The following is a 20,320-nucleotide window of genomic DNA, read 5'->3' as shown; positions in this document are numbered from 1 at the left end:
AGTTTTGCGTGACCGAAACAATGGTGTTCCGGTTCGAGGAGGTCGTAGTGGTCCTCAACAGGCATCACGTGGTAGAGGTCGAGGTGTTACTCAGAATCAGACTGAGCGTTTTGCCACTTCATCAGACTCGCAAAATTGCTTTGATCGGCGCGATCCATCGTCTGGTAGATCTGCACAGTATCATGTGGACGACTATTATGTCGAGCATGATGTTGATGCTGACGGTAACTACTAGGACGGCCTTAGACAAAGAAAGGGAGTAGTATCAGTTCCGGTTGATCAGAGAGGGCCTTATGTCGCAGTTGCCACATCGGGCGTAATTGACCTTTTTCTGTTGGACACTGGTGCAGCTAAAAGTTCCATCATGCATTCGAAACTCCCTGGCGCGCCTTTGTCTGGCTTAACGAATGTTTCCGTTGGATTCTCTGGCGCCCCCGTTAGCAATCCAGTTTCTAGCCCTTTGCCCCTTACAATTGGGTCTCGTGAGTTAGATGCTCCTTTGATTTTGACTACTGGTTGTGGTGAGAATCTTTTGGGCCTGGATTTGTTGAAGCGGTTATATGCGACTTTGTACTGTTCTCCTGCGGGAGTGGAGCTTACGTTGGGTCAGAGAGTGATCTCTCCTATGTATTTGTCGACTGATAAGCTCCCACCGGAATTGAGTTCTCTTCCTGAGTCTTTGTGGGCAACAGGTCCCAATGATGTGGGCCTGCTGGATATACCACCTAATGTTGTTCAATTGAAATCCAACGTGCGACTGCCACGCATTCCTCAGTATCGTATCTCTCTTGATGGAGAACAAGCACTATTAGCGATCATTTACGATTTGATCACTAAAGATGTCATTGAAGAAACTCGGGGTAACGTGTGTAATAGTCCTGTGTTACCTATTTTGAAACGAACTGATCCATCCAAGCCTCCTGTGTATCGTTTTGTTATTGATTTACGGGAGGTAAATAAAATTGTTATTCCACGGTTTCCCGTGGTCCCTGACATTACGGCCTTGCTGACTCTGATTCCAGCTTCTGCATCATGGTTCTCGGTAATTGATCTGAAGAATGCTTTCTTTAGCATTCCAATTGCTGAAGTGAGCAGAGATCTATTTGGTTTCTCATTAGGTGGTCGCAGCTTCAGGTTCAAACGCGCACCTCAGGGCTACTGTGAGAGTCCATCGATCTACAGCCAAGCTCTTAAGAGTCAACTTGATGTGTTTGTGTTACCGGCTGGTGCGGCCTTGATTCAGTACGTTGATGATCTGTTGGTAGCTGCTGATACTGAACAGATTTGCAAAACTGCTACAGTATCACTGTTACAGCATCTGTGTGACTTACATCACAAGGTGTCACCTTCTAAACTACAATATTGTTGTCAAGAAGTAACCTATCTAGGTCACTTATTGTCAAAGGCGGGAAGAAGGTTGACCCCTGAAAGAATCGCAGCAATTGCTCGAATGACTGTGCCAACAACTCAGAGAGATGTGCGTGCCTTTCTAGGTATCACGTCATACTGCAGGCAGTGGATTCCGAACTTTTCACTGTTAGCGAAGCCATTGATAGCTCTCACGTGCAAGGATGTTTCGACTCCTTTGCCATGGACGGAAGAATGTCAGGAAAGTTTTTCTGAACTGCGTGATGCGTTGTGTTCGGCTCCTGTGTTAGGTACTCCTGACTACAGTAAGCCATTTACACTATACGTTCACGAGAGAGAAGGTTGTGCGTTGAGTGTTTTGGCGCAACAATTTGGTGGTAAGCAGCGTCCATGTGCATATTTTTCCTCGACCTAAGACCCGGTAGCTAGAGCGTTGCCAAGTTGTTTGAGAGCGACAGCGGCAGCTGCGGTGTCTATTCGACAATCCGCAGGTCTGGTCATGGATAATATGCTCATAGGGATGGTTCCGCATGCAGTTGACACTCTTCTGAATCGGACAAAGACTCAACATCTGACGAGTGCAAGGTTGTCCGGATATGAGTTGACCCTTTTGGCAAGTCATATACAGATCAAGCGTTGTAATGTGCTGAATCCGGCGACATTGTTGCCGACTAATATGGAATCAGATGATGTACCACCACATGATTGTTATTTACGAACTGAGGAAGAAACGAAGGGTCGTGTGGACCTGAAAAACACTCCATTGACGGACCCTGATGGCACTTTGTATGTTGATGGTTCATGTTTTAAGTTGCCGAATGGTGATGTGACGACTGCGTATGCTGTAGTGACGTTGAGTACGGTTGTGGAAACTGCGAGATTGAGCCAGCATTCAGCACAAGCGGCAGAATTGATTGCGCTGACAAGAGCGTGTGTTTTATCTAAGGGAAAGCGAGTGAATGTGTTTACCGACAGTCAGTATGCATTTGGTGTTGCACATAGTGTTGGTCGACTGTGGAGAGAAAGAGGATTTATGACATCGCATGGTGCGAAGATCCAACACGGACAGCTCGTGAACGATCTTTTGGATGCACTTACATTGCCTAAACAAGTGGCGATCATTAAATGTAGTGTGCATCGAAAGGTTATGGATGACGTTGCTCGTGGTAATGCATTTGCTGATGAGATTGCTAAAGAAACGGCTAAGAACCTTGCAACCCGAATGTATGTTACGAGTTCAGTGAGGTGGCCGACGGAGACTGGTATGTGTGAAGACACTGTTGAGAGCGTGAAAGCAATTCAGAATGAGGCCACTGAAACTGAAAAGATTAAGTGGAAAGAAAGCACGGGGAAGTTAGACACGCATGGATGTTGGGTTGACTTGTCAGAATATCAAAGGTGGATGTTACCGGATGCATATGTGCTAGCTGTTGTGACTATGGCTCATGGTTTGTCACACATTAGTGCGAAAGGTATATGTAAGTTATTGTCCCCTGTATGGAAGAACGATGGTATTGCTAAATGTGCTGAGAGGGTGGTTAAGAGTTGTATGGTGTGTTTGATGCATAATCCTGGCAAGGGCACCCCCACTCCACCTGGTCATTTTGCTCCTCCTGCCTGTCCCTTTGAGGTTATCCAACTGGACTTCATCCATATGGAGAGATGCAATAATCTGAAGTACGTTTTGGTTGTGGTTTGTGCGTTCTCCAGATGGATTGAGGCCTATCCTCTTAAGGATAATACTGCCCTGTCCACCGCGAAAGTCCTACTGAAGGAATACTTTCCTCGGTATGGAATGCCACGGATTGTGTGGTCAGATAATGGAAGTGAGTTTGTGGGAAGTGTGATGCAGAGTGTGTGTAAGGGCCTTGGAATTCGACAGAAATTCCATAGCGCCAATCATCCCCAGGCAGCGAGTTTGGTTGAGGGGTACAATGGTACTCTGAAGCTGAAACTTGCGAAGATACAAGCTACGACTGGTTTGTCATGGCCCGATGCCTTGCATCTGGCTCTCTTATCGACCAGAGCGACTGTATACTCTCCAGTAGGGCTCAGCCCATATGAGATTGTGTTCGGCCGCCCTGCGAATATTTGGGGAGTCCCGAGGCCTAAGGCCTTTGACAGTCTTGAGTATCCAATGCTGATTGATTATCTTCATGATCTGACTGCTAAACTGAGGTTAATTCATCAACAGGTCTTTGAAGCTTTACCGGCACAGACAGAGGGTCCTGGACATCGGCTTCAACCGGGTGACTGGGTTGTTACCCGTAATTTTGGCAGAAAACGTAACCTGGAGCCGAGATTCGTGGGACCCTACCAAGTGCTGTTGGCTACAAGGACTGCAGTTCGGTTGGAGGGCAGAAAGAACTGGGTTCACGCCACCCATACCAAGAAAGTTCCGATCCCTTTACCAGCAGACAGTTGGGTGAGAACTGGTATTGCGGCAACGGAAACCGAGACCCCTCTATGCTTTGTGCCGTTCAGTGATGCTCAACCTGTAAGAGACAATTCATCGCAGCCTGACACATCTGTTGAGTCATCAGTTTTGGAGAACTCAGGGTCTGCATTGTCATCTGATCGACTGAACACTGTTACACCAGTTGAACAAATATTTGAGGAGCAGACTCGATCTGGAAGAAATCGATATTTTCTTCGCCCACGTAACAAAGACTAATAAATTTTTCCTCATCTTTTCCTTTACTGTTGCCACGAACATTATGAACAATTACATCCTTTTCTGATTTTTGAGTTCCTTTTTATGTGTACTCTTTACAGCTAAGAGATTTTTATTAAGTTGAGTGTTTGTTTAGGAAAACCTATCATCCGGGTTAACCGTAGGGCCGTGCGGGTACTCCTTTCTGTTTAGCAGGTTCCTGACATTAGGTCGGTTACTTTTGTCGACTCCTGGGAACTCCTGGGAATTGATAATCGCTACTCAGAACGAAGTGCGTCAAGGACGTCACGGACGGTTTTTAGAGGATGGCATTCTCTAAGCTGTTGTAAGAAGAAAGGATGTCGGCGCAAAGATCAAAATTGCATAAGATCATACGGACAAAATGTTTTTTGTTTCAGTTATTCCTGCTGTTTCTGACTGTATCTATGCTGTTGGTGGGTGGAGTGTATTTTGGAATACAATCGTTATTGCCTTCCATTTCACCTACTTTTTCTCCTAAACTAAGTGCTGTCACTACTGTTTCTCCACATTCCTTTCATCTTCTGCCCCAACATGAACAGGTTAGGCGTGCGCCATTCATGAATAATTCCTTTGTTCAACTCCTACATCAGCATCAGTTGGTGGTGAATACTACCAATTGTTGGGTGTGCGGGTTAATGCCACATACCATGGATAGGGGTATTCCGTACTTGGTTCTCCCTCATAGCTCCCAAGGGTCAGCTCGAGCATTCCAAACTATGTTCCGTAGTGCACTAGATTCCTACCCCAGTCGAGAGCCACGTTCTGCAAACCTTGGTCCTGGTCCGTACCACAAGCCTTTGGCGATAGCGATTGCTGATTTAGATATTTTTGATGCATCGCTTATTCCGGAGGAAGAGGTGCAAGCCTATAAAGATCTGAGTGAGGCTGAGTATAGTATGTCAGTGGGTGATAGACAGCTTAAGAGCTCGTCTCCAATATGGATCGTACCCCACCTCGGTAATTTCTGCTTGAAGGGTCTTGGTCGAAATCCGAGAGCACAACTTGGGGAGAGTGCTTGTACTGATACGTATGTTTTACCAACGCTCTCTTCCCCTGTTTTCTTGACTGCCAAGGGTACCTATTTCGTATGTTATGAGCGTGCATATACATGGTTGCCCCGTGACTTCTCGGGTACCTGTTATATTGCGAATCTTTTGCCACCGACTTTTACAGTTGCCTCAGACTATCACAAGACTAGAGTTGTGAGAGGCGTTATTAGTGAAGAGGACACTGCTGGTCAAGAAGCAGGAGACTTCTTTAAGGGTTTCTTGCCGTTTTGGGGACCTATGGTTAATAGTAGGAACCTGAGACAGTTGACCAGGGTGGTAGAGTTGACTGCTAACATAACTGCGAGTGCTCTTGGTAATCTAACAGCAGAACTTCAGGCGGATAGACTTATGACGTTGCAGAACCGTATGGTTCTAGATGTTGTTCTAGCAGATAGAGGTGGTGTGTGCAAAGTGATCCATTCGAGTTGTTGCATTTTCATCCCTGACAACGCTCCAACTGTTTACCAAGCCATCTCGAAGTTACATAAGATCTCCAAGTCCATACACGTCGACGAAGGTGGTTGGACACTTCTAGGATGGTTTTGGGGCCTGATATCAACTTGGGGTTGGAAGATTCTGATGATCGTAGGGGTTGTTGTAACGTTTTTGTTCACGTGTTGTCTTTGTGTGCAGTGTGGTCCTGCCTTATGTGGTCTTTGTGCCACAACGTGTATAAAGACGGCCATCTGTTACCAAGGAGACATTGATGGATAGAATGATGTTCCAGCAACAACTGAACGATTTGATGAATATCGAAATCGATTCTGATCTCGACTAGTGCTTGCCTACATGAGGGCAAAAGGAGCGTCTGAGGTTCCGAGAGAATCGTAATGGCACTTTTTGGGTGTGTTCGAATATGGACGAGTTTGGTATCTACGAACCGCAAATGACGAGTTTAGTGGGTGTACACGTTTTCGCTACGCTACTATGTATGGTTCGTCTCGTTTCTGGGCATGTCCATCTGAACCCTCGGGTTCCATCTTAGGTACGGCATCCATTTTGTTTCTTGCCCTCAAGTAGCCAGCGAACGGACCTTGTCCGCTTCGTGACCCTGGGATTCCTGAGTTTCCGTGGAGGACACGTGTTCCTTTGAAGGTGTCTTTACGATGAGGGGGATGACACGGCAAAGGGGGATGACACGGCAAAGGCAGATGGCTCCGCTCGAGGGTCATCTTGCCGTGCCAGTGTATTGTTTCAGTCATGCATGCATTAGGCACGAGTCCTTTGATCCTGCAATTAAGTTTCCGATATTGCTTTTTACACTCTTTTTCCAATCTGTGTGCATCCTTGTTCTTCCTTTGCATCTGTTCCTGTCCTTTCTCCTAATTCGTTTACAGCCAGAATGGAATGTGCTTAATGTGGGGATAGTGTGCATTTACAGTTGGGAACCGGCAATGCTGCTGTAATTATGTTCCGGGCTTCTGAAACATGAATGCGACCCTCTTGAAGTTTATTGTGGGAACTGAGTTGTAAGCTTTGTTCGTCATGTTGTGCAATGACGAAAATGTGTATAAAAGGAGCGATCCACTTGTGCAATTTGAAGCAGTCTCCTAGAACCTACACGTTGTGTACTTCTTGCGACTTCTGTATCCCTGCAGTAATAAACACTGATCTTTGACGCCGCAGGAAGTGTCCCGTGTCTCTGTGTTTTGTACGCCGGAACAGGTAACCCACGAAGGTTTCAGGTGTTGTCCCCTGGCACCGCTGGGCCTTAGAATAGCCCAGTCCTTCAAGTGGCAGAGCCACTATCAGAGAGCTCAGGATGGTGTTCAAAGAATTCTTGTCCCTCAGAGCCCAAACAATGCATTAACCATGAGGCTTTCCTCTCTGCGCTTAAGGAGGTGCCACAGACACGAGCATAATGTGTGAAAACCTTCTTCCACTTCAGCCACGAGATAGGAGGAACTCCTGGAGATGTCAAAAAGAAGGGAGGAGCAGTGACGTTTTGCATGTTGTATGTACTATGTATGTTTGACCTAGTTACTACTTAAGGGTGAACTTCAGTGATCTGCTTACAGTGCGCAATATCCACAAATCTTATAAGCTGTGCGCATCAGCGAAACTGCGTGAAGCTTCAGCAATAAAAATTTAGGCCAATGTGCGCAATCCCAGAAACCTTATTTGCTGTGCGCATCAGCGGAACCGTCAGCCCGATTACTGATGGCGCATATTTATATAGGGAGGAGTCACTTTAGTCTGCTGCTCAATTACATGTGTAGATGTGAGTCTGGTGGTGCCTGATAACTGAAAGGCACACATTTGTTTAGATACAATTTCAAATATGTCTGATTTCTTATTCCTATTACAGCGCCTTCGACCTTGAGAAGGCCCATCCTAGACCAGTGTGTGGACAAAACACATGCAGACAAATCGAGGACAAATGGATTGAGACATGGTCTAGGGACACTAACAACAAATCCTACATCAAACCTCACATTTAACAGATGGAGAGCAAAGAGCGATATAAAGCGATATACTGAGAAAAAGTAACCTGGAGAATTGCTGCACATTAAAGTAAATTCAAAAAACTAATAAAGACCTACATATCCACAGCTCTGAGACCTGGGAGCCGATTATTTCTCAATATAGCCCTTGTTTGTGATTACCTTACAGTGCTCACATTATCATCCGCGCTAGAAGAGATGGCAGCCTGGGGTGTCTGGTCACAGAAGCTCATTTACATACAAGGAGGGGTGACAGCCTGTTCCCAACGCACAGCACAACTTATTTATGTAAAATGCTTGTACACAGAACAGGGTAATGTCTTGTGTCTCTTTTTTCATTTTCTTTAATATATCCTGCACCTCGCTCTCTTCTTCTCTTTCTCTCATTTCAATTCATCGTAAATTACTCAAATTCACAAGTGCTTTATCAGCACAGCACAAGTCGGGGGTCGACAGTTTGATGGGGTCCCCCTACTATTACCTAGAAAAGGGACTTAGTTCCACCTCGCTCCTTAGCCTGCGACTGGGAATTGTACTTTGTTATTTGCATCTGCAAACACAGGCATCAGAGTGTTTGTAACTATCCATCCCACTAGCAGCGTCCCCTTTATTTATTTGTGTGAGTGGCGCAAGAGCGGAACAGAGAACTTGACAAAATGAGCCCTTCTGTTGCTTAATACACTGTAAATGTGAAACACTTTGGGGATTAGGGGCTGGATAAAGAACAACGTCAGGAAACAAACGCAAATTAAAATCACATTTTATTTATTCGCTGAAAACTGTTTAAAATGTAATTTCCAAGTTCCACATAGCACTTTAAAAATATTTACACTTTCAGTCCTTTCCAAGTTTAGTTACAAACTAATAGAGGGAAAAACACATGATGTATAAAAACTGAGACCAAAAACTTCTTTTTACATTATTTTATGTTTCTTGTGTTATATTTTTAAAACAGGCCGTCGACTTTTCACATGAAAATTATTATAAGGGCCTGACATCACTTCTTGTGACGTCACTACATGTGACGTCATTGTGATTTGCATATGATAATGGGCTCCTTTGCTATTTTCCTTACTCGTGCCCTGTTTATTCCATGACACGGGTCTATAGGTATTAAAAATAAATATATAAATTCACAGGTATTCAGCCCGTTTCTCTGGTGATGTCACATATTGACATATATTCTGCTGCTTCTTCTATTTTTAAGTGAATACAAATCACCTGCCGTTCCCCCTCCTTCCATTTCTCTTTCTTTTTCTCTCCTTTTCTTTGTCTCTCTCGCTCTCTTTATCTCTCCCCCTCTCTATCTCCCACACACTCCTGTTAGCTTTAGCTTCATGAATGTCACTGCCACTTCTGGCATTCATACGACAAATCCTTCAGAACATTTGAGACCAAGGGACAATCAGTGTGGAAGACGAGTTGCTGGGAGAGCAACGGATTGTCCTGGCACATATCAGCTTTTGATGTGGGATTTTGCTGTTTCACCACATTCTTCAACCAGAGTCTGCTGCTTACAGTGGCACAATTCTGATAACAAGTAGAGTTTGGCAAGTCACTTAATTAATAGGGAGAGCTAAGTCGGAGAGGAGCCACGGGTCACACTTAGTTATAAGGCCCGAGACACGAGCTGATTCATCAACCGAAAACAGTGTGTAAAAGATGCAGCAAACGTTACTTAAAAACAAGGCATATGCTCTTTTATATCTAACAATAGGTTATTCCTTGAACACCTGTGCTTCGCTTTAGTTCATTACATATACTGCAGTGGCATTTGTTAATAGTAATACATACATTTTACCAATGAAGTTTCCCATCTCCAGAGCCCTGACAACATGTTCACTCTGGGTGTGTTGGGTTTATAGGTTTTATCACTAATCCGACAAGCTAGCTGAAAGTACCGTTGTTAGTTCCACTATTGTTCAGTGTTGCTTTTACAGGTAGTGTGATCAGGTGCGATTGAATGTTTTTTTTGTATATCTTCTTCACCAAATAAAAATAAAGAATGTTTCTTTTCTTTTAGTCCACATTGTGCTTGCCTCCCACTGTGTATCCTGGTGCATCATGTTGCTTTGCTATGTGTACGGAAGTGAACACTCTCTGGAAACAAACACTTTTATAATTTTGCGAATACTGTTATCTGTTTTTCTTCTTTACTGCTAGTCGGGTCTTCTATCTTCTGGTATTTCAATGTCCCACATAATTTGAATTTGATCTTTTTCCGTAATTCATTCCTCTCACAATAACTGCACTGTTCTGCTCTTGTCTATGTCCTCAGATGGGTCGATATTATTTTTTATGTTCTTAAGTTCTTTCCAGATCCTTTACATCTCTAGGATTATTTCCATGTGAGTTAAATTAAGGAGTGTATTCACTGAGGGCTGTGTGGGATCAAAAATTGACAAAAGCCCTTCACACTTTCAGTGCCCTTCTCTGTTTTCCCCTGTGTGTGTTCGCTGATGACTTTGTAGCTCTGATAATCGACTAAAGCTCTTCCCACATTCATTACACTTGAATGGCTTTTCCCCCTTGTGTGTTCGCTGATGTCTTTGCAGGTCTAATAATTGACGAAAGCTCTTTACACATTCATTGCACTTAAATGGTTTTTCTCCTGTGTGAGTTCGCTGATGATACCTAAATCCTGAAGAGCCGCAAAAACTACTGTTACATTCACTACAATGATAAGGTTTTTCCCCCGTGTGTGTTCGTTTATGTGTTTGAAGGTTTGATAACTGACTAAAGCACTTTGCACATTCACTGCACTTGAATGGTTTTTCCCCCGTGTGTGTTCGCTGATGTGTTTGTAGGTTTGACAGGTGACTAAAGCTTTTTACACATTCACTGCACTTGAATGGTTTTTCCCCTGTGTGTACTCGCTGATGTGTTTTTAGGTTTGACAGGTGAATAAAGCACTTTGCACATTCACTGCACTTGAATGGTTTTTCCCCCGTGTGTGTTCGCAGATGACTTCGAAGGTGTGATAACTGACTAAAGCACTTTGCACATTCAGAGCACTTGAATGGTTTTTCTCCTGTGTGAGTTTGCTGATGATACCTTAAAGCTGAAGAGTCGCGAAAACTACTGTCACATTCACTACAATGATAGGGTTTTTCCCCTGTGTGTATTCGCTGATGACTTTGTAGGACTGATAATCGACTAAAGCTCTTCACACATTCACTGCATTTAAATGGTTTGTCCCCTGTGTGTGTTCGCTGATGAGTTTGAAGGTGTGATAACTCTCTAAAGCACTTTGCACATTCGGTGCACTTGAATGGTTTTTCCCCCATGTGTGTTCGCTGATGACTTTGAAGGCTTAATAAGTGACTAAAGCACTTTGCACATTCACTGCAATGGTATGGCTTTTCCCCCGTGTGTGTTCGCTGATGTCTTTGTAGCTCTGATAGTCGACTAAAGCTCTTCCCACCTTCACTGCAATGGTATGGTTTTTCCCCTGTGTGTGTTCGCTGATGACTTTGTAGCTCTCTTAATCGACTAAAGCACTTTGCACATTCACTGCACTTGAATGGTTTTTCCCCCGTGTGTGTTCGCAGATGACTTCGAAGGTTTGATAACTGACTAAAGCTCTTTACTTATTCACTGCACTTGAATGGTTTTTGTCCTGTGTACGTTTGCTGATGAAGCTTGAGTAGTGATGACAAACTAAAGCTCTTGCTGCATGTGTATGATTCTTCTTTCTTGGTTAGTGTCTGTGGGTCGGGTATATATTTGTCTACATCCCATGACTGCATTTCCTGATGGGCCTTCATGGCTGATTAAGCACTTGTGTTTTTCTCACATACTTTATTTGTGTGCCGTATTTTGCATGTTTGATTTCTGTTTTAACAATAGAAAGCAATAGCCATTAAATATTTGCCACACTCCTAATACGTAGAAGGTGTCTTTGTAGGCGATTGTGCCTTTAGATTGGATTATTGCTATGCACGCTTGCAGGTAAAGATGTATCTTCCTTCTGGCCGGTGCAAATTGGGACAGTCTGTTGTATTGTAGATAGAAGAACTCCTCTTTCCTTTACCCGTCAGTTGTCCGGCTTCGCTCTGTTGTTCTTCTCTGGTTACTGTGGTTTGGCCAGAAAGAGTTTACAATTCACCTAGAGCACGAAATGATGGCATGTCATCATATTATAAAACAGAGCACTGCGGTAATCACATCACACCGATCCCATGATCAAAGCTGGTGTTGGACACTTGTTTATACAGGAGGCGGTGTGTTATTGTTGTTGCCTTAATTGTCCTAAGGTCATTTCTTCGTCTTGTGGCGTGGAGGTGCACAGCTCAGCCTTTTACAATCACTGAACCGCCCTTGATGCTGCGCTGATGTTTTCCTGAATACTGTAGCTCATTATTTCTGCTATTATTGAAGATTTACAGCATTCGCTTCATTATTGATGGTCATTTCATACATCCAAGGCTTGTTTTCTGTTGGATGTAAAGATATTTAAAATTACTAAATTGAAACATAATGGAATTAGAATTCACAATGTTTAAATGGTTTTAAAAGACATTTCAGGGGACATTTACCATATCTCCACGTAATGCAGCGCAGTCCCCCCACCCCAGAGGCTGCGCTGCGTCGCGCGACAGGGAGGAAGCAGGAGAGCACCATATTTTCAAAGATATGGCTCCCTCCTTCCCTTTCCCTTGCGCCGGCGCTGATTACAGCGGCCCTGCGCCATGCACACACCTCAGCACCAGAGCGCAAGGGTGTGTGTGTTTGTGAGTCCAGCATCGGTTTTGTAAAGGAAGGACACCCTTCCTGTACAAAATACTGTGCCTAGACACGAGGGAAAGCTTTTCCCACTTTGTATGCATGTTGCACAGTGCAGCACGCATGCAAAATCAGAAAAGGAAGGAGAAATTAAAGCATTTCTTCTTCCTCGCATCTAGTTTAAAAGGGTGCAGTTTTCTCTAGCTAAACCCAATCTATTGTATTTGGTAAATTGGGTTTAGTGTGAGAAACCTTGGGTGGTTGGACGGGAACGCCCATGCACCACCCTTGGCAGGCCACCATGGTGTGAAGTAATGCGCAGCAGTGCTATGCGCTGATGGCGTGGCCACGGAGCCGATGGGAGAAGATGTGTGAGCCTGAAGCTCCGCGTTGACCTCGAATTTTATCCTGCTTTGGGCCCAGCACTTGATCCTCTGAGCACCCACGATGGTGCCTATTATTGAGGAGAGCACCTGCCGATGGTGATTGAAGGCTGAGAGCCCTAACTGACCGGAGATCAACGAAGGCAGAGCGATTGTCTGAGGAGCAACTAAGATGGCGCTGCCGGCGGCTCTGAAGTACTGAGCGCGGCAACAATAACGGGATCTTGGTGGTTGCGAAGGTATGGATGACCCCGGAGAGAATAATTTACCCGCGGAGTTCCTGAGACCCCCACGTTGCACTGGTGGCCTGAGGGGGCACTGCAGCACCAGGAATGGCGGCTGCCGCACCGACGGGGAGGGGGCTAGCGGAGTGATGAGGCAGAGCTGCCCAGCATATGTGGAGACATTGGCAGTGACGACGCAGCGCAGGAGCACTCTACATGGGAATGCACACAAACGTCTGTCAGCTGTGCTCTGTGCAGATCTTCCTTCCAGGATTTTCTGAGCTCTGTAGAACATTAAGACAGTTCTACCGCATCCAGCACACACTACAAGACTCCAAAAGTCAACGCTACAAGTGCTGCTCCAAGGTTTAATTCAACCACTGTATCTGAACATCCCCTGACAAATGCCAACTAGAGAATAAACATCCTGCCTGCACCAGCAGAGTGCAGAAAGCTTTTCAAGACCTTCGAGGTACATGGACTTTCTCTATCTGTCGTAACTGAAGATGATAAACCTTGGTAACATCCATCCCCTTTGGACAAGGTCCTCCATTTTCCATCAGAATGTAACTCATCCTGCGCAGACACAAACCCTCAAGTCCGTATTGCATGAAGGTGGGTGGTTCTCACCCAAAAGAGGGCCCTCCACAAATTGCTGACATTTTCTTACACCCCCTGGGCAGCCATGGCAACACACAGACCAACTACACCCCCTCAGGGATCACCAGTCCACCTGCCAGGCTCAAGACTCAGATCTGTCAACCTTCTCTGTTACCATCTTTGGAACGGCCCGTCTCTGAGATTCGTGGAAGCTCCACACTCAGTGAGCTGAGAGTTGCCGTGTAAAACCATCTCATGAGAGTGGAAGAAAAGAACAATAAGTGACACGCACTGCACAGAAGTGTAAATAAATCTACCATTATCATTCCATGTACCATTGTCCTACTGCCGATGTTTCAACATAAATGTTTTGCCGTCTATCAAAGCCGCTTCTTCGTTTAAAATCTTACTCAACAGTTTGTTTTCCATCATACCTACTTACCTATGCACTGTTTCTGACCCTACGACATCTCTGGCAGACATGTTGTGCTGTCTGTTGTTACATAAATAGGAAGTAGATTGCTACTGCAGGGAGAGTGCAGTGTCCTTGCAGTCAGATGCACTTGATTGGGATAAAAGGTACCATGTTTGTTAGAAAAGCTGCAACCATTAGATCATTCACATACCAAAAGCAGCGCATACAATGCAATAACACAGACCGGGTACTAGAAAAACGTGACGCAAAAAATGCAATAAAACAGGCCAGGCGTTGGGAGAATCTGATGCAAAAAATGCAATAACACAGGCCAGGAACTAGGATTGATGCAAACAACACAATAACACAGGCCAAGTACTAGGATTGATGCAAACAATGCAATAACACAGCCCGGTACTATGAGAATCTGACACAAACAATGCAATAACAGAGGCCTGGCACTAGGAGAGTGTGATGCAAATAATGCAATAACACAGGCAAGGCATTAGGAGAATATGACACAAACAATGGAATAACACAGGCCAGGCACTAGGATTAATGCAAACAATGCAATAACACGGGCCAGGCGCTAGGAGAATCTGATGCAAACAATGCCATAACACGGGCCAGGCACTAGGATTGATGCAAACAATGCAATAACATATGCTAGGTACTGGGTGAATCTGATGAAACAATGCAATAACACAGGCCAGGCACTAATGGGATTGCACCCAGTGGAGTTACTAACAGAAAGTGTTCAGTCTCCACCAGCAGGAAAAGTTCTATTCTGTCTCTAAGTTCTCTTGACAGATGAGCATGTAATAGCTGGCGGGATCCAGGGTACTGTATGGACAAGAGGGTGGAAGGGCAAAGACTAGTTTCATATGGACTGAAGCATGGGCAAAATGAGCAATATTTCAAGGAAGTATTACCATATAGTAAATCATGCAGAGTCAGTTTTTTTGGACCAGGTATGGGAAATTACGTACCAAGGAGTGTCAGAGAGATTATAATCTTCCCTACAAGGGTAATCTGTTTTACAAAGAATTTCAGTACGAGGAGTGACTCTAAAAAGCAGAGCTGGGGCATGCAGTGAGAGGAGAGGATGCATATTGTCACTAACGTTATGGAACAACACACAACTTTAAAGGCTACGTAGATACAAGGGAGACACCTGAAATGGGCTCTGTACCTCACATGAATCCAGTACACGAAAGCGCCTTTACACACAGACCAAACATCCTTGGTGGGTCCGAGGGGAGACGGAGGGGCTCAGAGCACAAACATAGAAGGAAGAACTAGTAGGTGTTCAGGGACACGTTACTGGAAACTGACTACTCTAGTTAGTAGTGTCATGAACTGGTTGTGGGGGTGGTAGTTCCCTACAACAAGCAGCTTTTGCTCCACGACTAAAAGAAAAGGTCTCAACCTTCTTACATGAAAGTATTGGTGGGAAGGCACTTATAAATATGCTCAATACATCTAGCAAACGCTGTAAAAAAAACCTTGACACAACCCTTAACGAGGTGGGCAATTCACTAGTGTGTGCGCACACCACCGCTAGACATAACATCTAATCCCGGCTTTACCACTTTACCTAAATATGCTGGAAATAAACACCAAGGTGTAGATTCCGATCCTGGAAAAAATTTCCCCGTACGAATCGTATCCGGATTTTTTTCCGTACGAATCGTACAAGCATTGTACAAACTGGCAAGTACGATTCGTATGGGAAAAAATACATACGAATCGCATTGGGAAAATTCTCCAACACGTCCTCGGGTCGGGAAAAGAGTCCGACACGTCCTCGGACGATTTTACGTACGAATCGGAAAACTGAAGTCCGAGCGCGCAAGTACGATCCGCCCCGTGCGTCCGAATGTACAACCGTATGGAAAAAACACCGTACGGAGCGAACTGCAATAGGAACCATGGAGACATGTGCCCGCATACGCGCCGAACCCCCCCCCAGCCCCCGTATGTACGCGCCGAACCCCCCTGCCCCGTATGTACGTGCCGAACCCCCCCCTGCCCCCGTATGTATGCGCGAACCCCCCCAGCCCCTGTATGTACGCGCCGAACCCCCCAGCCCCCGTATGTACGTGCCGAACCCCCCCCAGCCCCCATATGTACGCGCCGTACCCCCAGCCCCCCCACGGATGTACGCGCCGTACCCCCAGCCCCCCCCGCAGATGGACGCGCCGTACCCCCACCCGTGTATGTACGGAGCGTACCCCCACCCCACCCGTGTATGTATGGAGCTACGCTGGGGGTCCGCACCGTACATACACGGGTGGGGGTACGCTCTGTACATACACGGGTGGGGTGGGGGTACGCTCCGTACATACACGGGTGGGGTGGGGGTACGCTCCGTACATACACGGGTGGGGGTACGCTCCGTACATACACGGGTGGGGTGGGGGTACGCTCCGTACATACACGGGTGGGGGTACGCTCTGTACATACACGGGTGGGGTAGGGGTACGCTCCGTACATACACGGGTGGGGTGGGGGTACGCTCTGTACATACACGGGTGGGGTGGGGGTACGCTCCATACATACACGGGTGGGGGTACACTCCGTACATACACGGGTGGGGTGGGGGTATGCTCCGTACATACACAGGTGGGGGTACGCTCCGTACATACACGGGTGGGGTGGGGGTACGCTCCGTACATACACGGGTGGGGGTACGCTCCGTACATACACGGGTGGGGGTACGCTCCGTACATACACAGGTGGGGGTACGCTCCGTACATACATGGGTGGGGTGGGGGTACGCTCCGTACATACACGGGTGGGGTGGGGGTACGCTTCGTACATACACGGGTGGGGGTACGCTCCGTACATACATGGGTGGGGTGGGGGTACGCTCTGTACATACACGGGTGGGGGTACGGCACGTCCATCCGTGGGGGGGCTGGGGGTACGGCGCGTACATACGGGGGCTAGGGGGGGGTTCGGCACGTACATACGTGGGGCTGGGGGGGTTCGGCACGTACATACGGGGGCTGTGGGGGGACGGCGAGTACCGGGCCCCCTATTCCGCTCGCATCGCGGCGTACCTAGCTTCTCCTGCACTTTTTGGGTGCCGTAAAAAAATTGCCGTCCAGACTGCTGTCGGTACGAATCGTACTTGCTGGTACGTGAAAACGTGCCTAACTCCATCCGGACGTCACGTCCGCGGTGTCCCGATTCACATTCGTATGTGTTTTACTGTCGGTCGGTGTTTTTTCAGATTCGTACGGAAATGGTGTTCCCGTACGAATCGTACTTGCAAGTTTGTAGGGTTTTTTTCCCGGGTACGAGTCGGACGGAGAAAACGCTCCGACCGACGGTTCGTACCCGATTTTTCCAGGATCGGAATCGGAATCGGCACCTAAATGTTACTTCTCGACAGGGCCACTATACAAGTCCTTATCCTGGGATTGTACTCCCTCGGCTGCTCCCGCACAATCTCCACCTTCCCACGTGTGGCTTAGAGCACTAGGAAACTGCAACCAGGAGGCTCTGTGTTTAACCATGACCTACCAATTTGTGAAATAGTGCGCCTCGGGAATCACTACGTAAATGTATGCCTCTCCCCCATTTATGTTCAAGATCGGGGGTATTTACAACCATCCTAAAGTTGTAAGTAAAACTGTGCTTTTAAAATGAGCCCAGGCTGTGGTGATGCGTCTTTAACTAAAGATTAATTCCCGCGGCTCCTGGAGTGTTGTTGATGCGTTGCCAGGAGTGTTGTTGATGCGTTGCCAGGAGTGTTCTCAGCAGTTACTTTCCTAGTGCAGTGGGGTGAGTGGTGAATAAATCTTACCGTAAGCCTACCGACACGAGAGTTTGGATACCACATAGACATTGCCTCGGGGGGTGGCGGGGGCAGGGGTACACAGCACCCACTCTCATGGACAATTCAGCAGAATGTAACGTGGCCAAGTAATAACCTTTGGAAAAAGTAGTTCTGTGTTCATCGGACTTAAACTGTTTAGTACTAGGTGAATCCTACTCTTTCTGTGCCTCTGTCCCCTGATCTGACAATGTATTCACCTCAAAGGCGGCAGGACTGTAGAAATAAACATAAAAGGCACGTTCCCAGCACAAACCACCAACATGGATTTCATTCACTCGTTCAGAGCTGCTTAACTGCAGGTCTCCGCACTCCATATCAGCATCTCTATAGGCAAACACTGTTGAAGCAAAAGGAGGGGGAGAGCCCGTATGACCCTCTAGAGTCTAGGCCGCTCACTAGAAAACGACGACGAAGGACAGGACTCTAATAGGATAAACCGATCCAACTCAAATATGAGGTCAACGTATTATTTATCACCTTAATGGTGCAAATGACACTCTGGAATGAAATCAATACTATTCGAATAATCAATGTTTGATTTAGAATAGAGGCACTGATGTGCTGCAATAAAAGAAATCACCGGCAACAATAGCTATTCTCACAACAAATGTACTTATTTCAAGTTTGGCTGCATATTTTACAAGGAGGGGACAAAGCGACAACTGATAGACAACATTATAAAGCTTACCAACTTGTCTTATAAAGGTCTCTGGTACTTTTAGAACAACACAAAGGTTAAGTAAAAGCAGAAGCATCAAGGTAGACAGTGTATTTACAATGGCGGACAATAAATCCTTATTAATAGGGACCACATAACAGCCGTCTCCGGGTAGGAAGGCCTAATTACGAAAGACCTGCTAATACGGTGAACGACTACAGCGCATCAAACTGTGACTATGACATTGATCTATCAAAACATTTGAATTCTGCATTTGTTCTTCTCGTAGTTGATCCTGGAAGATATAGTTCGATGGGTTTCAGTCTTATGCATTATGCACACTTCAGGACTTCGCGAAACGAATGTCACCCACACATCGCACCATGTTGAGGAGGCCATTGGGGTGAGAGTTGGTCGTTTAAAATGGAGCGCCACGATAAAAGAACTGTTCGAAGAAGCACTGGGGTTACCAGCTTCTCAAAAGGGCATGTCCTCTGTTTAGATAGCTGTCCAGAGGGCCAGAGACCTGGGTGGGACCATCAATGTAAGCAACGGCCCGCAGCCGCTATGGCTAATTTGTAACTACTGGGTCAGTTTGCGTGTGTGGTGGCGGCAAAGAATCGTAGCATGCTGATATGGTTTGGTTGAGTTGCGAACATGATCCACAAAATGGCATGTGGACACTCACTACAGGATCCTTGCTGCCCCGCAGCTCCTGTCACCCAGCACCAAGCAGGATTTTTATAGCTGAGATGTGTGCGCCCTGCCAGGCTGTTCTAGTTGTGCAGGCATCACCGAGCTGCACTAGATGAGTGCGGACAATGGAGCAGACCATCCGAGGGCTTGACAAACCTGAAGAATCCCGGTGACAAAGACTAATTCTTTTTAAGATTACTGTGAGGGTGTTACCAGTACTTCTGGAATGCAGTATTTTCATGGAAACCTTAAGAAAAGGTTAACACTAGCTACAGTATGATTGCAGTTTCTAAAAATGTAACATCTGATAGCACGGTAAGCATTTACACATACTCTTTTTGCAAATTATGCGCGACTGATCTTATACTCTCTACAGCCTATCCTATAATTTGTGTCGCGTATTTTATACCTTATGTAATTCTTTCTTTATACTATTGGCTTTGTTACTCAAAGTGCTGTCTCTCACAGGCACGAACGTCATAGCACTATAAATATACAAGTCACTATTCTGTAGTGCACCAACCAGGATTCAAATTAGCGACCCTCCAGTTTGAGACGAAGACATCAGAAATTATAACACTAAGCAATTGACCACTTCATACAGAATAGTTTAACTTGCATTTACTCTTCATTTTAGATGTGTATATTATATTAAAATTCCTCCCACTCTGACCTGATTGGCACAACCCTCATCCAGCTGAAAGTTCTGCTGCCGTATATTGTGATTTTACAGATGAAGGCTAAAATAAATAAATGTAAATATCAGAGGCCAATTGTTTTAGGGAAAGACAACAAGACTGTCTGAGCCCTGCTTGGTCACCCTATCCCTCACCTTAGCCAAAGCCCATGCACCCTTGCCTTGAGAGACAGAACTGCAAGTGACTCTGGTATCCTGACTTTATTTTGGCATCAGCAGGCAGAAGATACTGCGTGCGCACTGCATGACTAGGCCCAAAATTGACCCTAAGACCCAGAGCCTGCCTCTGGGGACGTAGACGGACACTAAAAGCACACTGTTGGTGAAGCAAAGACTACGTCTTTGTCCCTTGCCGTCTGCAGTGAGTGGTGGTGGCAGCGTGCCATGTTCTTAGAGGTCATCAGCCGAACAGGCCATTTTACCTGTCAGAGGGTGGCCGCAATGCCTACAGGGCATTGAGTAAAGTTCCATTCACATATTGGCTTTGTTGTAACTCAAGTTGCTTTACTGCCCGATATG

At 46.0% G+C, this 20,320-nt stretch overlaps 1 pseudogene across 1 annotated transcript in view; it reads right to left on the bottom strand.

The window, feature by feature from the left end:
• Positions 1-8,300: 8,300 nt before the first annotated feature.
• LOC146839234 (uncharacterized) overlaps positions 8,301-20,320 on the bottom strand; it is a 35,353-nt pseudogene continuing 23,333 nt past the window's right edge. The window contains exon 2 of the transcript XR_014960813.1: positions 8,301-11,992. The product of XR_014960813.1 is annotated as an uncharacterized LOC146839234 (transcript). The remainder of the gene's footprint in view (positions 11,993-20,320) is intronic.

Source organism: Triturus cristatus, chromosome 4_2 (genome assembly GCF_964204655.1).
Source record: "Triturus cristatus chromosome 4_2, aTriCri1.1, whole genome shotgun sequence".
NCBI lineage: Eukaryota > Metazoa > Chordata > Amphibia > Caudata > Salamandridae > Triturus > Triturus cristatus.
Note: the sequence above shows the minus strand (reverse complement) of the source record. Positions and strands in the feature narration are given on the sequence as shown.